The sequence below is a fragment of the Ostrea edulis genome, chromosome 7, assembly GCF_947568905.1.
Source record: "Ostrea edulis chromosome 7, xbOstEdul1.1, whole genome shotgun sequence".
Lineage (NCBI taxonomy): Eukaryota > Metazoa > Mollusca > Bivalvia > Ostreida > Ostreidae > Ostrea > Ostrea edulis.
Window position 1 is genome coordinate 41,055,072 of NC_079170.1, and position 18,133 is coordinate 41,073,204.

Genomic DNA, 18,133 nt, shown 5'->3' on the forward strand with positions numbered 1-18,133 from the left:
ATATCCGAGATGCGTGTTTTGCTATGATCAATTACAAACTGAAGCAGACTACCGAACAATAAAGTATAAATATGTTGACTCAGTTTACCTGATCAAGATACAATGTATGACTCAAAGTGGAAGTGGCCGGTCAATGCTTACTCATCCTAGCCACCTCTGGAGTACCCATTATTTCCTGTTTGCAATACTCTCAATAGTGTATTATTTGTGCAGTTGATGAGATTGATCAATGTTCGCTAGATTTACTTTTTCATATTAAAGTATTCATTGTAATATACATGTATAATCAAAATAAGCTTAGTATGATACTCCCAATGTTTTATTACCTTATCTTACAATTTACAAAATAAAGTATTGTGAATAAAGGGGGGGGGGGTGTATAGTAGATCGATCCTCATGCGATGTCATAAGCGTTTGCAAAAATATTTATGAAATCAAACTTTGCGCACGGTAGAAATATATCTTACAGAGGAATATCATTCACTAGATAAAGTAAAACGTTTGGTAAAATCTTGATAATGAAAAGGTTTATATTTTCCAAAAATAATCAATTATGATAAAAAATAGGTTGTCAAGAGAAATAACAGGTATGCTGGTATTTCCTCTACCGTATGTATGTTATACAATGTGTTCCCTAACATCAACAATTAATTTATACATATTATGCATATTTATATATTAGCAGTTTATTTTTCTAAACTGTTCACATTAAAAATTTGATAGGTTTTTATATACTTTTATTATTCTGTTTTAGAAAAATATGTGATTTTCTGATGTCAATGTATACTTCAGTTTGATATGCCTGGCATTTTAAAAAAGATGGCAACATACATATTCTCTTTAGTTAATGATTAAGCCCAAACTGTATGGAGTGGAAATTAATCGTTTTTCCATTTTCAACCAATAATATCTAAACATCACACGACAGTGAAGTTACCTTAAATGACGCTTACAGCCCTGCATAAAATGTCACAAAAATCGCAATACGTCTGAATAGTAATATTACAAAATCAGTTGACTATGGCTTACGTCAATCATCAGACATTTTCTAGACACACAAAAACACAGCATTAAAATTTAGATAGATATACATGTATATGTAAAATCGGGGAACAAATAGCAAATGGTATAGCTGAAACTGAAAATGTGCTACATGTTGATTATTACACACGCTACCCGTGAATAAGAACAGATCGAATCAATCGAACTGCACACTTAGACAATTGTAGTTTCAATAATGTAGAGTGCAAATAAATAATCATTTTAGAAAACGTCATGCTATTTAAGCATTTTATTTCTTCATTTGTGAACGATTCTCTAATGAATGTATGGCTAGTCTATATCTTAATAAAACGAAGGCTTCTGTTGCAATTGGTGTATTTAGCTTCTGTATGATTGTTTGTGTATTTATTCAATTTCCTCTGATGAAATCTGGAATGTTCCATGCATGTGCTGTATTTTTTGCCCCAGTGTCTCTTTTATTTCTGGTCAAAGGTATTGCTTCTCTTCAATTGACGTTTTGAAAGAAACATCCATGTCGCCATCAAACGTGGAAGGGGGGGGGATTCGTCATGAACAATCTCGGGGAAATAGTAACTAGGGACTCGACACCTAAACGTATAAAGTCCATTGAAAAATGGACGGATGTCATGTTGATTTTTGCACCATTCTACTTGCAGGCACACCCTGCTAAAACCATTGACGCCCTTAAGTACATTCAAACAGTAAGAATGGGGGCTGGTAGGGTTATAAGTGGTGGCATGAATATGCTATTCAGTACCGCCTTCGCAAGGCCAATAGCCCTGGTAGCTCTTTGGGGGAGGTCGACTCGGAACTTTGGTTTATGTATATGACCCCATCTTCTGTGGAAACGCGTACTCTGAGTCTGAAACAAGCCCCGACAGCCGCAGGGAAATGTTATGATTTCCACTTCAACGGATCTTGTAGCAAATTTCCCTTTTTTATGATCATATGTGATTGCGATGTACAATGTAATGGGCAGCATACCATGATGCACTGTCAAGGAGTTCATCAACCGCAAGCAAATGGACACAAGTCCCTCAATAATTTTCGTTTCCCGGGGAAATTTCAATTTTCGGCGTCAAATCCAGCACCCAAAAAATCAGAGGGCAACAGAATCAATCATTCACTTATAGAGGACCGAATATTTCTTCACGCTCAAGAAACCGATTTCAAAACCAACAAAATTTGGGATTTAGCCAAAACGCCAATTAGAGTTTCAGTTTTAAAGAAATACTTGCAGTGGCAAACAAATTATATCTAGGATTTACCCAGGGATTTCAGTTGCATTATTTGGGGCCTAGGTTACATATACAATCGGACAACTGAATATCAGCATATGAACACCACCGGGAGGTTAAAGAAAAACTTTGTAAGGAAATTGAATTGGGCAGGATTGGCGGTCCATACAAAGAGTTGTCTATTTCCAATCTTCGTATTTCGTCAATGGGGGTGGTACCAAAGGGGGATGAATCAGGATGGCGGCTCATAACTCATTTATCCTTCCCTGACCACTGCAGCGTTAATACATCCATAGATCCCAATGAGACTTCAGTCCAATATTCTTCATTTGATGAAGTCGTCGAAATGATAGCTCGCTTTGGTAAGGGAGCATTTATTGCTAAATGTGACATAAATTCAGCATTTAGACTTTTACCCATATATCCTGCTACTGTTGGACTGACAGAAATATGAAACTGTGGATTCTCCATGCAAGTCTGTGGTGTTTCAAGAGGTCTTGATTGCCGCTGCCAGCTGATCGTAGTTGATGGGCGGTTGCTGAGGGAGACTCTGCCTCATGAAAGACGCAATGGTGGTGTCCAGGTCAACCACTGTCAAGGAAACTCCTGGAGTCCTTTGTTTTTTCGAGGCCGTTTTTCTGCCCACTTCCTTCCTTTTGGGAGGCATGATCTACGACAAATAACGTTTTATTACTTGAAAACATATTTAATATATTGATGTAGTACTATCCATCAAATTGTTACATCATATACTACCAACAATGGTAAGAAAGCACCCAATGTTATAATAACAGCTTTATGCAAGGTGAAGATAACGAACAGTGATCAATTTCATAACTCCTACAAGCAATACAAAATAAATAGTTGGGCAAACACGGATCCCTGGACACACCAGAGGTGGGATCAGGTGCCTAGGAGGAGTACGCATCCCCTGTTGAGCGGTCACACCCGCCATGAGCCCCATATCCTGATCAGGTAAACGGAGTTATCCGCAGTCAAAATCAGTGTACCAAGAACGGCTTAACAATCGGTATGAAACACGTCAGACAGCATTTGACCCAATGCGAGGTTGTATTGACGAACTAGATCGTTATAACGACCATAGAATTTGCGAAATGCTGACTTCAATCGAGACTGTTGAAATCCCTGTACCATCAACTTGTTTGTCAGTAGCTTACCTCGATTTAAAAACTGATGATACCCAGAACATATCATATAAACAGAGCAACGTTCCTGTTATGTAAAATATAAAATCAAGGTGTGCAAATCTGTACAAACAAACAAATAGATATAGATCACATCAAGTAGGTACATATGCTGCATATGTATAACAGGTATGACCATATACTCACAAATAAGCCACATGGTCAGTCATAAGTAATGGCACAATAATTCAATTTTGCTCCTCGTGATCATGAAAAGAAGCTGTAAGTGAAAAGCCTGTGCAAACACCACAAAACAGCGTACAAAATGAACCAGGACATAATCCACTGTTCGTTAGCAAAAACTGCAAACAACTTCCACAAGAAGTCACAGTTATGAACTGGGTCATAATCCCTTGTTCATTATCAAAGGTGCAGTATAAATACGCCTTCTACCAACTATACAAAAAAACTCAAAATCAAAAACAAGTATGAGAGATATGACATGGTTCTGATATCAACCATAGACAAACAAATGGTGTTTATAGATATACACTGTACATGAACTAAACAAAGACTTAAACTGACACCTGGTATAATAATAATAACATGTACATCTATAACATATAAAGGAACAAATGCACTTATAATGGCCTGAGTAAATTGTGGTAATGAAGAATGGCCAAACCAATGCTTCGCCAATATCTGTGCATTAGAGAGGACGACACAACATGGATTGATTGGCGTGGATCATGGAGATGAACACCACTACGACCTAAAAAAAAATTAGGTCAGGCCAAAACCCTCTGTGATGCCAGAAATCTACACCATTTTGACTGGAACATCCTTCCGTCAACAGCTGATTGGTGACGACAATCTTCTGATTGAAAACCCTCGAAGATGACCACGGCTGACGGCGCAGTAGTTGACCAATAACCACCACCGAGATTCCATGACCCTAGTGCATAAAAGCAGCTAACGATATAATATCACATGCCAAAGTGGTGCAGTCGGACTGCACAATGTCATGTTCTCCTATTTGAATAAAACACATACAAGGTATGTTCGGGAAGTTCAAAAAGTTCAAAGACCACAGCTGTGACACATGAAACCCCCCCCCTCGAGCGCGCACAGATACGCGAAACTTCTCCACATCTAAGTTAAAATCCCTTAATGTTCCATTCCATTGCATGTAGCGATGTATATGTGTAATGAAAGAATGTCAAATCAAACAAACACTGAACAAATTCGAGCTGTCTGTGTTGCGGTCCATCTCCATACTAGTTAGAACCGGATTTACTCAACCCACGTTATCTCAACCCAGCCTATCTCTATATCCCAAGATCAGAACAAAAAATCCATCAAAGATACACAAACACTCACCGTTGAGTGAGAATGGAAAATTCTGCAAACAAAATTAATCCTTCCGTAAATCAATCCTCAACCTGTTACCATGGATTCTTGATATACGGAGTGTTTTTCTACAAAAATTGCTGTTCTGAACTAGCATGGCTCCTGGTACATAGTAAAGAAACAGAAAATGACCACGTAACGAATATGTTACATTTGATTGGATGAAAGACAGCAAGTAAGGAAAATGGTAAAATTAGATCAAAAACACCCATTACTCCACACAGACATAAACAACAGGTCAGAGTAAAGTGAGAGACAAATACCTAGTACGTCACATAAAAGTTATCATTTACAATAATCACTGATGCATCTGTTTTGTTCACTGTATTGTTCCTTATTTTCAAATTGGATGTTTTGATTTCTATATAATTCCATATAGATTTTTATTTGATCGAAAGAAGCATGATATGTCCATATTTGACGTCACAATGGAAACATCCAAACCGCCCGAGGTTGATAACTCGTCTTTTGAGTAAGTTCCACTACTTTTCATTTCTAGACATATATGAAAGAATATTTAGTTACTGAACCTAAAGTAGTTCACGTTACTGGTCCTAAAGAAGTTTAAATGAAATAATGTTGATTACATATATAGTGATTTGTTGATTGATTGATTGTTGTTTTCCGCCACACTCAACACTTTTTCAGTTATCTGGTGGCGCCCAGTTTTAATTGGTGGAATAGAGAACTCAGATATCAGATACCTGGGAAGAGACCACTGACCTTTTGAAAGTAAACTGGGAAACTTTCTCACTTACCGGCGCGAACGGGATTCGAACTCGCGCCGATCAGAGGTGAGAGGTCGTGTGATTTTGAGCGTGATGCTCTAACCACTTGGCCACATGTAGTGAAGTAATTGAGGAAGTATGTAAGTGAAATAAGATAGGAAATCACCTATTTAATTGGGTAGAATGAACCATATACTTTCACATTTAAGCTTGTGACTTTTAATAGATGCTGCATTTATATTATGCTACACACTATCTAGGATATGCTTATGATGACATTTTCTCACATTTTGAATTATCCACTCACTCTTCTAGTCAAGCACCTGTTACTACTTACGATGTCCAGTGATATGCTCTAATTTGTAGTACGTTGAGATTTTATAGCACATTTATCACAAACACATATTCTTATAATGATATCTAAGTAGTTTTATATGTTCATAGTCTACGAAAGATATGATTGATTGTATATTGGTTAACGTTCCTCTCGAAAAAAATTCACTTGTATGAACACGTAACTAATATTGATGAAGGGATGCAAAATTTAAGCCTATGCTCGGCGCTTACGGGCTTTGAACAGGGAGGGATCTTTATCGTGCCACACCTGCAGTGACACGGACCTCAATTGTCGTGATCTCATCCAAAAGACCGTCCCATTTAGTGACCTTTCACGACAAGCAAAATGCATTGAGCACATAATCTAACCCAGGTTTCCACGGAATTAAAACGATATGAAGATACCCCAGTAAATATAGGGAGTTCTCAGTTAAACGTATTGTACACAAATGCTTAATTAGTATGCAATTATTATTGGAGTGTAGTTTTATGATGAATATACTTTTTGTACAAATGGTTCGTTAATAAGCATTGTTAGGTAGAGGTTAAGGTGCATATACATTTTGTCAAGGAATTCATGATTTATTGTCATCCAAAGCAAGTGGCATATGTTTTATTTTCGAGGTAATTTTCCAATAGTACATATGTAAAACTAATTTTAGAAATCAATAAGATAGCTTACTTTTTGTAATCTAATGGATGGTTTTGTTTTTCTTTCAGAGCGGCTGAATTGTGACGAGGAAAGCGATAGTTGATGTGTATTATATATGTCCACATATAAGTACATTTCATTGATGTCACCAGGGTACACAAAAACCAAACTAATAGTATAACAATAATCAGTTTGAGTTTATTTTCTTAAAATCGAAATATGACACAACGAATGGAAAACATAGCCAGCACTACTTCTCAACTTTTTCGAAGCGTTTTAAAGTGTCCGGATATAAAATTAACTGTCTCCTCCTACTGACCAGGTTCAAATCAAGTCCGGGTTTTGTCGTGGTGGATCAACCCATCGCGATGAATGAGTGGTTAAAGCTTCGTGACCGGAAGATCTTCGGTTCAAATCCCCGTTCATGCCTTCGATGTGTCAAACGTAAAGTGCAAAATTAGATTTTTCTCCTCCTTTGCCAAACGCTTATAATTCAAAAGTGAGAAGTGAGAGGCAAGGACCTTAAGACATTAAAGCATTTACATTGGCACAAAGGATCCTTTACTGCTTCGACCCTGGGTGTCATTGATATGTCTTGTGATATATGGTTCATGTGCCTGTTACGTGTTAGGTACTAACGATAAAATATCAGCTAACCAGCACTACCAAGCAAACTCAACATATTCAATAGAAAGTGGAAAATCCGGGAATTTTATAGACCGCTATAGCTGGAAAAATCTGAATCTCAACTTGTCTAGAAAAGTGATATATCTCTTTCCGAATATGATGGTCCCTAACCTTTGATAAAGTGTTCACGTGTAGGAAATGATCGGTATAAGAGGACCAGGCCGGAAAGAAGCCATACATTCAATCATCAATCTACTTGATGATGAGCACATCGGATATATTTTCCTGTTAATTATTCCTATTGCATTAGATACATGTACATATAGTTGACAAAATAATATGTGTGTATGACATACATTTGAATTTTCTAGTACATATTTCGGTTGCTCTACGTAAAACAAATCGTATTGATTGTAATACGTTTTATACATAGAACAATTTAATCAGGAATTCTGTATTCTGTTTTTCCTTAATATTTGAACAAGTTAGCGTTCTAAATACTGTGGAATCGAGAGCACTATATTTGATCATAATATGTACACTGTATAAATATCGCTGTATAATATACAATTATTTGACGTATTGTGATTGATTCCCAATATTTAGTGAAACAAACAATGTCTCATATTCGTTTTTCATGGTGTCATCATTAACCACCAAATTCTAGACACCATGCTACGTGTCTTGTTTGTCACGAAGAGTTTCTCATTTTCGGAAGAGTAGTATCTCGCAACATTTGGTTTTCGTTGATTTGTTCATAAACAGGCAATTAATCTTTCTGAAAAGAATAGTATCCGTCATGATATCGCTTGTATTGTATGTTTGGTTATCATAATGATGTGCTGAGCAACTACAAAAAATGTTTGCTACGACGAGCAGGAAACCTCCGCTTGCAACAACTATGACTGTTAACGTGATTTGGACATATTTCTCGGTTGTTTTGATATGTCGGCGACTTTCATCATTTCAAAAGTTTCACGAACAATTAATACGAAGGAAGATATAGATGCTTAGAAAAATAAAAAGCGATATAAAGCTTAAAGGTAGATATTAATAGCTAGCCCCCACACCCAACCATTGAATTGTCCTCAGCTTTATGCTTATTTATTTTAATATTTGTACTTTATCCTAAAATGAAAAAGCGATGAGAACGAACAGTGATCAAGCTCATAACTCCTTTCAGGAATTCAAATCTGATAGGTACCTAGGAGGAGTAAACATTTGCTGTCGACCAGTCGTATTTGCCGTGAGCCCTTTATTTTGATCATGTAAACGGATCCCTATGTCTTGATCAGGTAAACACAGTGATATCTATTCACAATCAGTGTAGAAAGAACGACCCAACAATATATATTCAGAATTTTCTTTAAAACTGTTGTATGGTGTTAAAATGAAACCGAATTGATCTTTAGAAAATATTGAACCTTTTTGCAAATATTCAATGCAATTGCATTTGAACTTATTGACTCGAATCCAAGTCCAACCTACACTGGTCCTAGGAATGAAGCCTAGAGAAAATCACCATAGTTAATGTTTGAACCGTTGTTAACCATTGAATATGCTAGTAAATAGTAGTTCAAAGTATGATATTTTTAAACAAAAGGGGACAAACTTGCAAGACTCCGTATTTACAAAGTTGGTAAACATTTGTATTAACAATTACATACACATGTAGGAAAGGCGACGACAACAAAATTTATAAATTTCATAACTCCTACAAGCAATACAAAACAGAGAGTTGGGCAAACATGGACCCTTGGACACACCAGAAGTGGGATCAGGTGACTAGGAGGAGTTAGCATCCCCTGTCGACCGGTCACACCCGCCGTGAGCCCTATATCTTGAACAGAAGCTGTGCTTTGAGCACATATGAAATACATGCATGCACATAAAATAATAATCTACTATATCGTGTGTTTAAAGTTATAGATGCTGTTAAAATGGCTTTGTGAAATAATAGGAAATGTGAACTGGATACAATTTTAATTCATGACATTTGCCACTTACCGAAGGAAAGTTTTGAAGTTGAATGCATCCACCAAGTTCCTCTTCTTACGAAAAATTATGTTTCTACTCCCAGTACCCACATAAACAGTATCTAAACTCGCAACACTACGACATTATGATTCATGAACAACTTTGTTTACGCGAGGTGTTAGCGCAGTGATGCGTGGTGGTTTACATGCAGTTTGATAAAACGTACCACACAGACCAAACTTTTGATCCCACCATTATGAAATATTGACGTATTATATTGCTATTTAAAACTATGGCTATTTTTTTCTATCTTCCCGTGAAGCTATACCTTTCAGTCGTCAAGTCAGTCACAGCCACATGAAGGCAGTTCCGGAAAAAAAATGTCAACTACTCCATGACGGTGTAAGGAATTCCGAAAAAATAGAATACACAATTTTACTAATCAAGTGGTTGCTCTCCGTCACTACCTTAAAGTACTAAGAAACACATTTCCTACTCATTAACGACACTGACCATGTTACTTGCTCGTGTTGTATATGTAATTCAGAATATCAAAATTTAGAATTATTACCCCTTTGTTCTGTTAGACATTCCCCAGTAATATGGTCACAATCCTTGCACTCCCGTGGACATGCTGATTGACATTCTCGTCCAAAAACGCCGCGAGGACAATGTTCAGAACAGTTGGGTCCCCTGAATCCCGGATCACACTCTAAACGACAAGTATTCAGAAAAGGCTCTTCTTGGAAAAATACTTCAAAGATTTTGAAACACCCAAAATAAGGCATAATCATTGTTCATAATATATATGCGATACATTTTACACACGATACATGCGTCATAAATATAATCTACACACACATTCTGTTTTCTAATCATATCAAGCTTTAAACCAATAAGAGGCAAATTTCATAATCACTAGCGACAATGATCCTCTGACTTATTTATATTGTATATGTAATTGATAATGTCAAGGTTTAGCACTTTACCATTTTGATCTGTTAGACATTCCCCAGTAATATGGTGACAATCCTTGCAATTTTGTGGACATACTGATTGGCATTCTCTTCCAAACACGCCGTGGGGACAGTGATCAGAACAGTTGAGTCCTGCATATCCTGTATCACACTCTAAAAAGACGATTATTCAGAAAACAAATCGCTTGATGGAAGACATGGATGTTTGTAAAAAGTAAAAAAAAAAAAAAAAAAAGGACACAAAGTTTTCCAACACTGATAAACAGATTTCATACTTGTGAGCAAAAATGATCGTGTGTGTTATATATGTTGTATACGTAATTCAGAATATCATAGTTTAGAACTTTACCATTTTGGTCTGTTAGACACTCCCCAGTAATATGGTGACAATCCTGACACTCCTGTGGACATGTTGATTGGCATTCTTTTCCAAACACGCCTTGGGGACAGTGATCAGAACAGTTGAGGCCTGCAAATCCTGGATCACACTCTAAAAGACAATCATTCAGAAAATGAAATTATTGAAACCATTGCAAAGATTTCAAGATACAGCAAATAAGGCAAAGTTATTTCACAATATATCCGAGATCCGCTTTACAAACGATAAATGTATCATACATATCACCTACGAACACATTTTTTTCTCTGATCATCCCAGATCGTATTAGCACAACAGTTGCTTTTACCATTGAACCTGAAAATAAGTATTTTCCATTCAAGTTAACTTCCATACGGATATTCATTAAATAGACAGAACTATTAGTGAACTCAATTCAATTTATAAAACATCTTGTCTTGTACAACAAATCATTGAACCAATGTGTTGCCCTAAAGGATATAGGGGTAAAACTGTTGTTGATAGGGGAGGGAGTCCTCGCTGTAACATGGGATTTGGAAGTAAATTCACACGGACTTAAACATATTTCTGGTCGATGACATGTCCTGACAATGCACTGTGATTGGTCTACACGTATCTATATAGTATAAAATTGACTTTACGAATTATTCTGTTCATCGAAGTAAACGATTTATAGAGGTAACGCTTGTGTAATTTACACGGTTATTTACACCACATTGTGACTGCCTCTGAAATTTAACTTTACATGTATCTAGTAACATTTAACATTGAACTTCATTTTTGAGAATATAGGAGGGTAAGTGTATGGAATGCGACGCTATGTGCTGGTATACTTCATGTAACGCATTGGGTATTTCTGCTTGAATGGTTGTAGTTTATATATTCATATAGATGCAGATACGAAGTCCAGTTTTTTAATCAACATTTTCTTTTAATTTCTAATGGAATTCACAGCCATTGAAATGGACGTTGTATATCTTTCTGTATTCATTTGCGCATTGTTTACAACATGAGGAAATGGATATCAATACAATTCCTAGAGATACTAAAGGTAAAACACTTTAAACGTAGATATTCATTGTTGAATTCCGGTAAAGTGTACATGTACATGTGCGAGGTCTTAATTTTTATTACCTAATCTTGGACTTACATGTAACAGATGATTCAAAATTTCATTAACAGGGTGGTGCTATTGAAACTACCAAAATATAGAAATGTTCCTAACTGCATTAAAAAAATCAGTCAATAACACAATGTCATTCTCAGGAGGTGCTGACCTGATGTGTTTTTTTTTTAATTGATCCACACAACAATAATGCAAACTGCTTTACTAATCAGCGCAATCTGATTTTGTTGATGGTTTGGTTACTTGCTGTACAAAAATCAAAAATATATATCCCTCAAAGTCCAAAATAAATGAATTAATAAATAATTTAAAAAAATGAAAAGCAGCCTGTAAAACCCCCCAGATTCAATCTCACTTTGTTTGCGTAACGTGTTAGCGCAGTTATGCATGGTTATATACATTAAATTTGGTAAAATATACCGTAAAGACGAAACATTTGATCTACCATTTTAACATTTGAGGTATATTGAACTTATGCTTGAAATGTATTGAAAATCTACTTGAAGATCAAAATGATCGAGAAAGAGGAAGTGGTTTTGGGGAATGCCAGGAGCGATTTATCTAGAAATCCTGATACAGAAATACACTTGCATATGAAAAGTAAAAAATAAAACAATAAAAAAAAAACACGTCAAAAATCAATATGACAACGCGTTACCTGTACCATGCATTCGTTGGTGCTAATGCCCACATATTTCTGTTTCTACACGATACATAAAAATACATTTTATGTTCAATGATACTTACACTTCTATGCAGATGCTTTTTGTATAAATGGCTTCTGGGGAAACTAATTCCTGTGACAATAATATAAGAATTATCACAAGCTGATAAGCTGTCATTTCGTGTCAACAAATAGTAATTACCGAGTTTGATATTTGTTTCACATAGCACACTTTCCTTCCGCTATATATTTTGTTATTTCCGGTTTCAACATGGATCAATTTAAATACTGACTTTTAATAGTCGCATATGTAGTATCATGCTACAACTGTATAAGAAGTGATCCTATACATATTTCATTGGTCCAAAATTCATCTATTACTGATAATCATTGAGTTGAATTTTCCATGACGTGATTCTGTATTTATTCTTCATGACCGAGCCTTCAAAGACTGTATCGCATAAAGAAAGTATCACCATTTTTAATCTAGAAGTGGAATATGAAATTATTGGAATGCTATATGGTGCAAGTAATTTTTTGAAATTCAAACATTAAAGCTTATATCATTGACCAAACAAAAAAATTATTCCAATGCGCTCTCTTAAAGTGCACCCCATGTTTAGTTCGATTCACTTCAACACATCCACCAACAAACCCTGTGTCAGTCTAAATCCTCTTTAGAGAGGATACCGGGACATCTTCGACAGTCAACTTTATCCATCAAAGCGGGAAGCCTTCGGGATAATCCATGCGTTTATCTGTAGTTACGTTCCGTATTGTCGTAGTAAATCACTTCACGAAAACATTCCGGTGGACGTGTAACAAAAATGATTTTTATTACAGTTATCCGTTACTTATGATCGTGATTAACAATGTGAATATATCTTTTGTTTTATGATTGATTCAATCAATCAATCAATCAGTTATAAAACAAAAGATATATGTGGTGCTAAAAGTATTAAGACGTATATATATATATGTGTGTTTTAATTTTCTTAAGATGTAAAAATTAGAGTTATAGCCTTATATGGTTGTCCACTGTCATTTCGTTGTACATTTATACAGGACGATGTCCTTGATGATATTATTTACACTGACTGGTAACTCCAGGTCCACATCCAGGGTTTTAATCCTCACATCTAATGATACCACCGAGCTTTGTTTGGTGCTACGCAAACATGAATTCCAAAAATAAGCACCTACCCCTACCCGGACAGTGATTTGATTTTTCACCTATAGAATTATACTTGGGAAACTTGAATATTTTACAACTTAACTTCTATTTTTTAAAATATGCGGCAAAAGTTCGGATTTATTGTTATACTGTATGTTAGTATTCTTGATATTTTGAAATCATTATTTAATTTGAACTAAAATATGTGACTGGTAGAAAGGAAAAGAGAATACTTAGTGATTTTATGTTTTGGGCCATCCTTCAGAATGGCGATTGTACTAAATAAACAGTAGAAAACTTACACAAGCACCTTGTATTTTTATCATAGTAGACGGTTACATGTATATACCTTGTACAGTGAGAAGATTTAATCCATATAAGGATCAGTGGCAGATTGAAGGAGGCGTAACCGACGCCCCATCCCCCTAAAGTTTTCAAATTGAAGATGAATCGTGGCCTCTTCACAGATAGCTTACAAAGACCGAATGACTGCACAGTTAAAGGAAACTAATATTCATTCTTTCCTTGTACTAACATGATTAAATATAAGTTCAAAATAACTATGTTCTAGTAAGTCGCCAACGTATTGTAGACGGAAATCATGCAAAAGAAAACACGGAGAAGACTATTTAAAACGTAAATATAGTGGGTACACAAATTGTACAATGCCTGCTGGGCGACTATAAATAGCCCCGTGCGCGTCAGGGGAATCCCAACATGATGTGTATAATTCACGCGCAACTGTCTATTTAAGACTGAAAGTGCGTAAAACAACGAATTAGTCAGAGGTATGTGATATTTCGTTATTTCTTTTAAACTTTTGGCAAAGTACCAATTGTAACAAAATACACCATTTTACACAGATAAGACAATCGATGATCTGAAAGCCTGAATTGAACACGTGACAATTATTTGAAATAGCCGAGTGACGGTTGTTTGTAACACCGATATGAAATCAAATAATTTTGCCTTAAACAGATGTGGCAATACATGACATGTCGAACAGCCTCATGAATAAGTGCGTGCGATGATTTAAAAGCGTTTTAAAAGATGGAAAAAATGTTGAAATACGGACAATACAACTTTAAATTTTCTATCAAGTTTCGTTTAACGGTATTGTTCATCATCAAGGGTTTCTCTGGGGAAGGGTGATATATGTTTTTGTTTTGGAAAACTACTTAAAATAGCAAATTAGATATTGTTAAAAGGTTCAATTGCACAAGAAGAGATGCTAATATTTTTTTCTTATTACATAGCATAATTTTGATATTGATCAGGGCATCTGTATAATCACTTCTCATCAATCATTGAAAATGAATAATGGCATAAACTACGACTAATGTACTAATATCCAGGTTGGCACACGATACTCAGGTGACAGTTAAGAAATATATATATATATATATATATATATATATATATATATATATATATATATACCTCTGGTGTGTCCAAGGGTCCGTGTTTGCCCAACTATCTATATTGTATTGCTTGTAGGAGTTATGAGATTGATCACTGTTCGTTATCTTCACCTTGTATATATACCTCTTGTTCAATATCATTTTCGCTTTCAAATAAGAAACATATTTTCACAAAAGTCTTCACCTAAAAAGTCCATAGTCCACAGTAGAGTTTGGATATAAAATGTCTCTATCCGATATTCATCGTTACGAAAAAGAATACGTTACTGACGAAATGAAATAAATCGTGATCATTATAGATGTAGAAATATTTCAAATTGCCTGTTAAAATGAAAAAAAAAAGAGATACTTATAGAATATATAACTCCTGAAAGGAATAATAGAATATAGTGAGTTAGGCAAACACAGACCCCTGGATATAACAGGGATGGGATCGTGTGCTAAGGGGATATAATGTCATTTAAGAACGACACTACTACAAACCATGTATTCAAATAAGGAAGGAAGGAGTGTAAAGAATGCTAAAGAGTGTTCAGTTTTGGTACATAGTTTATATGATATATCAGCATTTCACAAATTCTATGGTCGTTATAACGATCTAGTTTGCCAATACAACTTATCATTGGGTCAAATGCTGTCTGTCGTGTTTCGTGCCGATTGGGTAACGCCGACTTCAAACCAATGCGAACACTAGTCCCTCAAAATAGTTGCTGAACCCACCACGTGGAATTCCCATGTACCACGGGGTGCATGGGCGTTTAACGTGGTGGATTTAGCAACTATTTTGAGGGTCTAGTATTCGCATTGGTTCTGATTCCACAGACTGGTAAACTCCCGACGAACACATTCTGGGCGCTTGGAATATTGTCTGATGTGGTCCAGTTAATTTCTTAAAACCCTTATGCACGAATGGAGGAAACCAAGGGTCACACAGTAATATGCTTGTCCCCCTGGCTACCAATTACCAAGACCAACTTCTGGAATTCGCCAATAAAGATCCCTGCTAGACAGCATGAAAACGTAGCCGCACTCTTGACAAACAGCCACTACTCTGACTGACCAAACCGAGATATCAAAAATAGCCGTATTGACCAACACTCACACTACGGAAACACATTACAGGCATAAAAAATATTTACAAACAACACCACAAAAACTAACTAAAATGAAAATTAACTTCATCACAAATGTCCCCATCTATTTAGAAAATGTCCATCATTTTTTTCTACTGTTGCAAAGTTTTATTCTCTGGGCAACAAAGTGTTGCTAAGGTAGACAATAGGATGACGTTTTGAATCTCTCTCTCTCTTGTAATAGAACTGCTCCAAGTCCCCTATCACTGGCATTAGTTCGTAATATGAACTCTGACTGAAAATCAGGGTTCCATAGTAAAGGCGGACTTACCAATTCCTGTTTCAAATTATGAAAAGCCTCGTCGTGCTTATCTGTCCAGTTCACCTTATTGGATGACCTTTTCCTTGTGAAATTTGATAATGGAGCTGACTTTTTAGAGACATTGGGAATAAATTTCCCATAAAAGTTGACTGACCCTATAAATGACCTTACTTCCTTCTTAATTGGAACTGGGATATTCCAAATAATTTGAATTTTTTTCTGCTGTAGTACTAACTTGACTATTCCCTACCAAACGACCTAAGAACTTCATCTGATGTGAACCAAACTCGCATTTCTTTAGATTAGCTGTCAAAACTGCTTACTGTAACGAGCTTAGCACTGCCTATATGTGCCGTGCATGACTTTCCCAACTTTTGCTGAAAATAGTTATGTCATCGAAAAAGGAATCTGAAAATGTAGTATAGTCAACTAAAACAGTTAGTAAACTTCAAATCGCAATTTTTTTTCCAAATCAATAACATTAAAACTTATGACTTTTCAACACTACACACGACCATTCCTCACGATAAATTAAAGACTAGACTTTTTGACATCATAGACAGTTGTTTCTTCAACAAAAACGGAAAACGGAAAGATTCATATCTAGTGATCAGTCATTCAAAAACTTACTTTGTTAATTACCACTCTGATTCCACGCAAAATATGCTAAAGTTCCTCATTGACAATATCTTCGTGGTCTTTGGTGATCAGGTCTTCCAACAGTCTCTTGGAATTCCCATGGACACGAATTGTGGTCCTTTGTTAGTCGACCTGTTCCTATAAATGTAAATCTATATTTATAAGAAGAAGAATTTATTCAAAAACTTCTACGCGAGAAGAAAAAATATCTCGCTGTGGCCTTCAATTCGACATTTAGATATATCGATGACGTTTTGTCTATTAACAATAATAGCTTTCATTCATATGTCGATTTGATATATCCCTGTGAGCTCGAAATAAAGGACATCACAGAGTCGTCCACTTCTGCTTCATACTTAGATATTTTATTGAAAGTAGACATTAACGGCAAACTGACAACTCAGCTGTATGACAAACGGGATGATTTCAGCTTTTCCATCGTCAACTTCCCATATTTATGTAGTAATATTCCATTATCACCTGCATATGGTTTTTATATATCTCAACTGATTCGATATATAAGAGCTTGTTCTGGGTATAGTCAGTTTTTAAATCGAGGTAAGCTACTGACAAACATGTTGATGGTACAGTGGTTTGAACAGTCTCGATTGAAGTCAGCATTTCGCAAATTATATGGTCGTTATAACGATCTAGTTCGTCAAAACAACCTCACATTAGGTCAAATGCTATCTGACGTGTTTCATACCGATTGTTAAGCCGTTCTTGGCACACTGATTTTGACTGCGGATAACTCCGTTTACCTGATCAGGATATAGGGCTCACGGCGGGTGTGACCGGTCAACAAGGGATGCTTACTCCTCCTAGGCACCTGATCCCACCTCTGGTGTGTCCAGGGGTCCGTGTTTGCCCAACTATCTATTTTGTATTGCTTATAGGAGTTATGAGATTGATCACTGTTCGATATCTTTACCTTCTTACCAACCTGTTGAATGTTGTAGCTGAGTTCATCATTCCAAATGGCATTACCATAAATTGGAAGTGATCAAATGGGGTCAGAAATGCGTCTTTTCCCTTTGGCAACATCGTCCAAACTGATTTGCCTATAACCCTCGGTAAGGTCTATCTTACTCAAATACATGGCTTCCCCGAGTCTATCAATCATGTCGTCAATCTAAGTATTTAGCAGTCTATGCAGAACCTAATTGTCTTGTCGTCTTAGGAATGAGAACTATTGGAGATGCATAAGGACTTACCGAAGATTCCACAATACCAGTTTCTAACA

General features: G+C 36.1%; 1 protein-coding gene and 2 long non-coding RNA genes across 6 annotated transcripts in view; 1 reads left to right on the forward strand and 2 right to left on the reverse strand.

Moving 5' to 3' along the window:
• The window catches only part of LOC125675197 (uncharacterized), a 229,268-nt gene that overhangs the window by 175,849 nt on the left and 35,286 nt on the right, over positions 1-18,133 (forward strand). The gene's annotated exons all lie outside the window — the stretch shown is intronic.
• LOC125654519 (cell death abnormality protein 1-like) overlaps positions 1-18,133 on the reverse strand; it is a 328,838-nt gene that overhangs the window by 131,110 nt on the left and 179,595 nt on the right. The gene's annotated exons all lie outside the window — the stretch shown is intronic.
• Positions 6,732-10,360, reverse strand: LOC125656528 (uncharacterized). The gene is made up of 3 exons (XR_008796991.1): positions 10,126-10,360; positions 9,708-9,848; positions 6,732-6,960 (listed from the first exon to the last, which is right to left on the reverse strand). It is a non-coding gene; the product is annotated as an uncharacterized LOC125656528 (long non-coding RNA).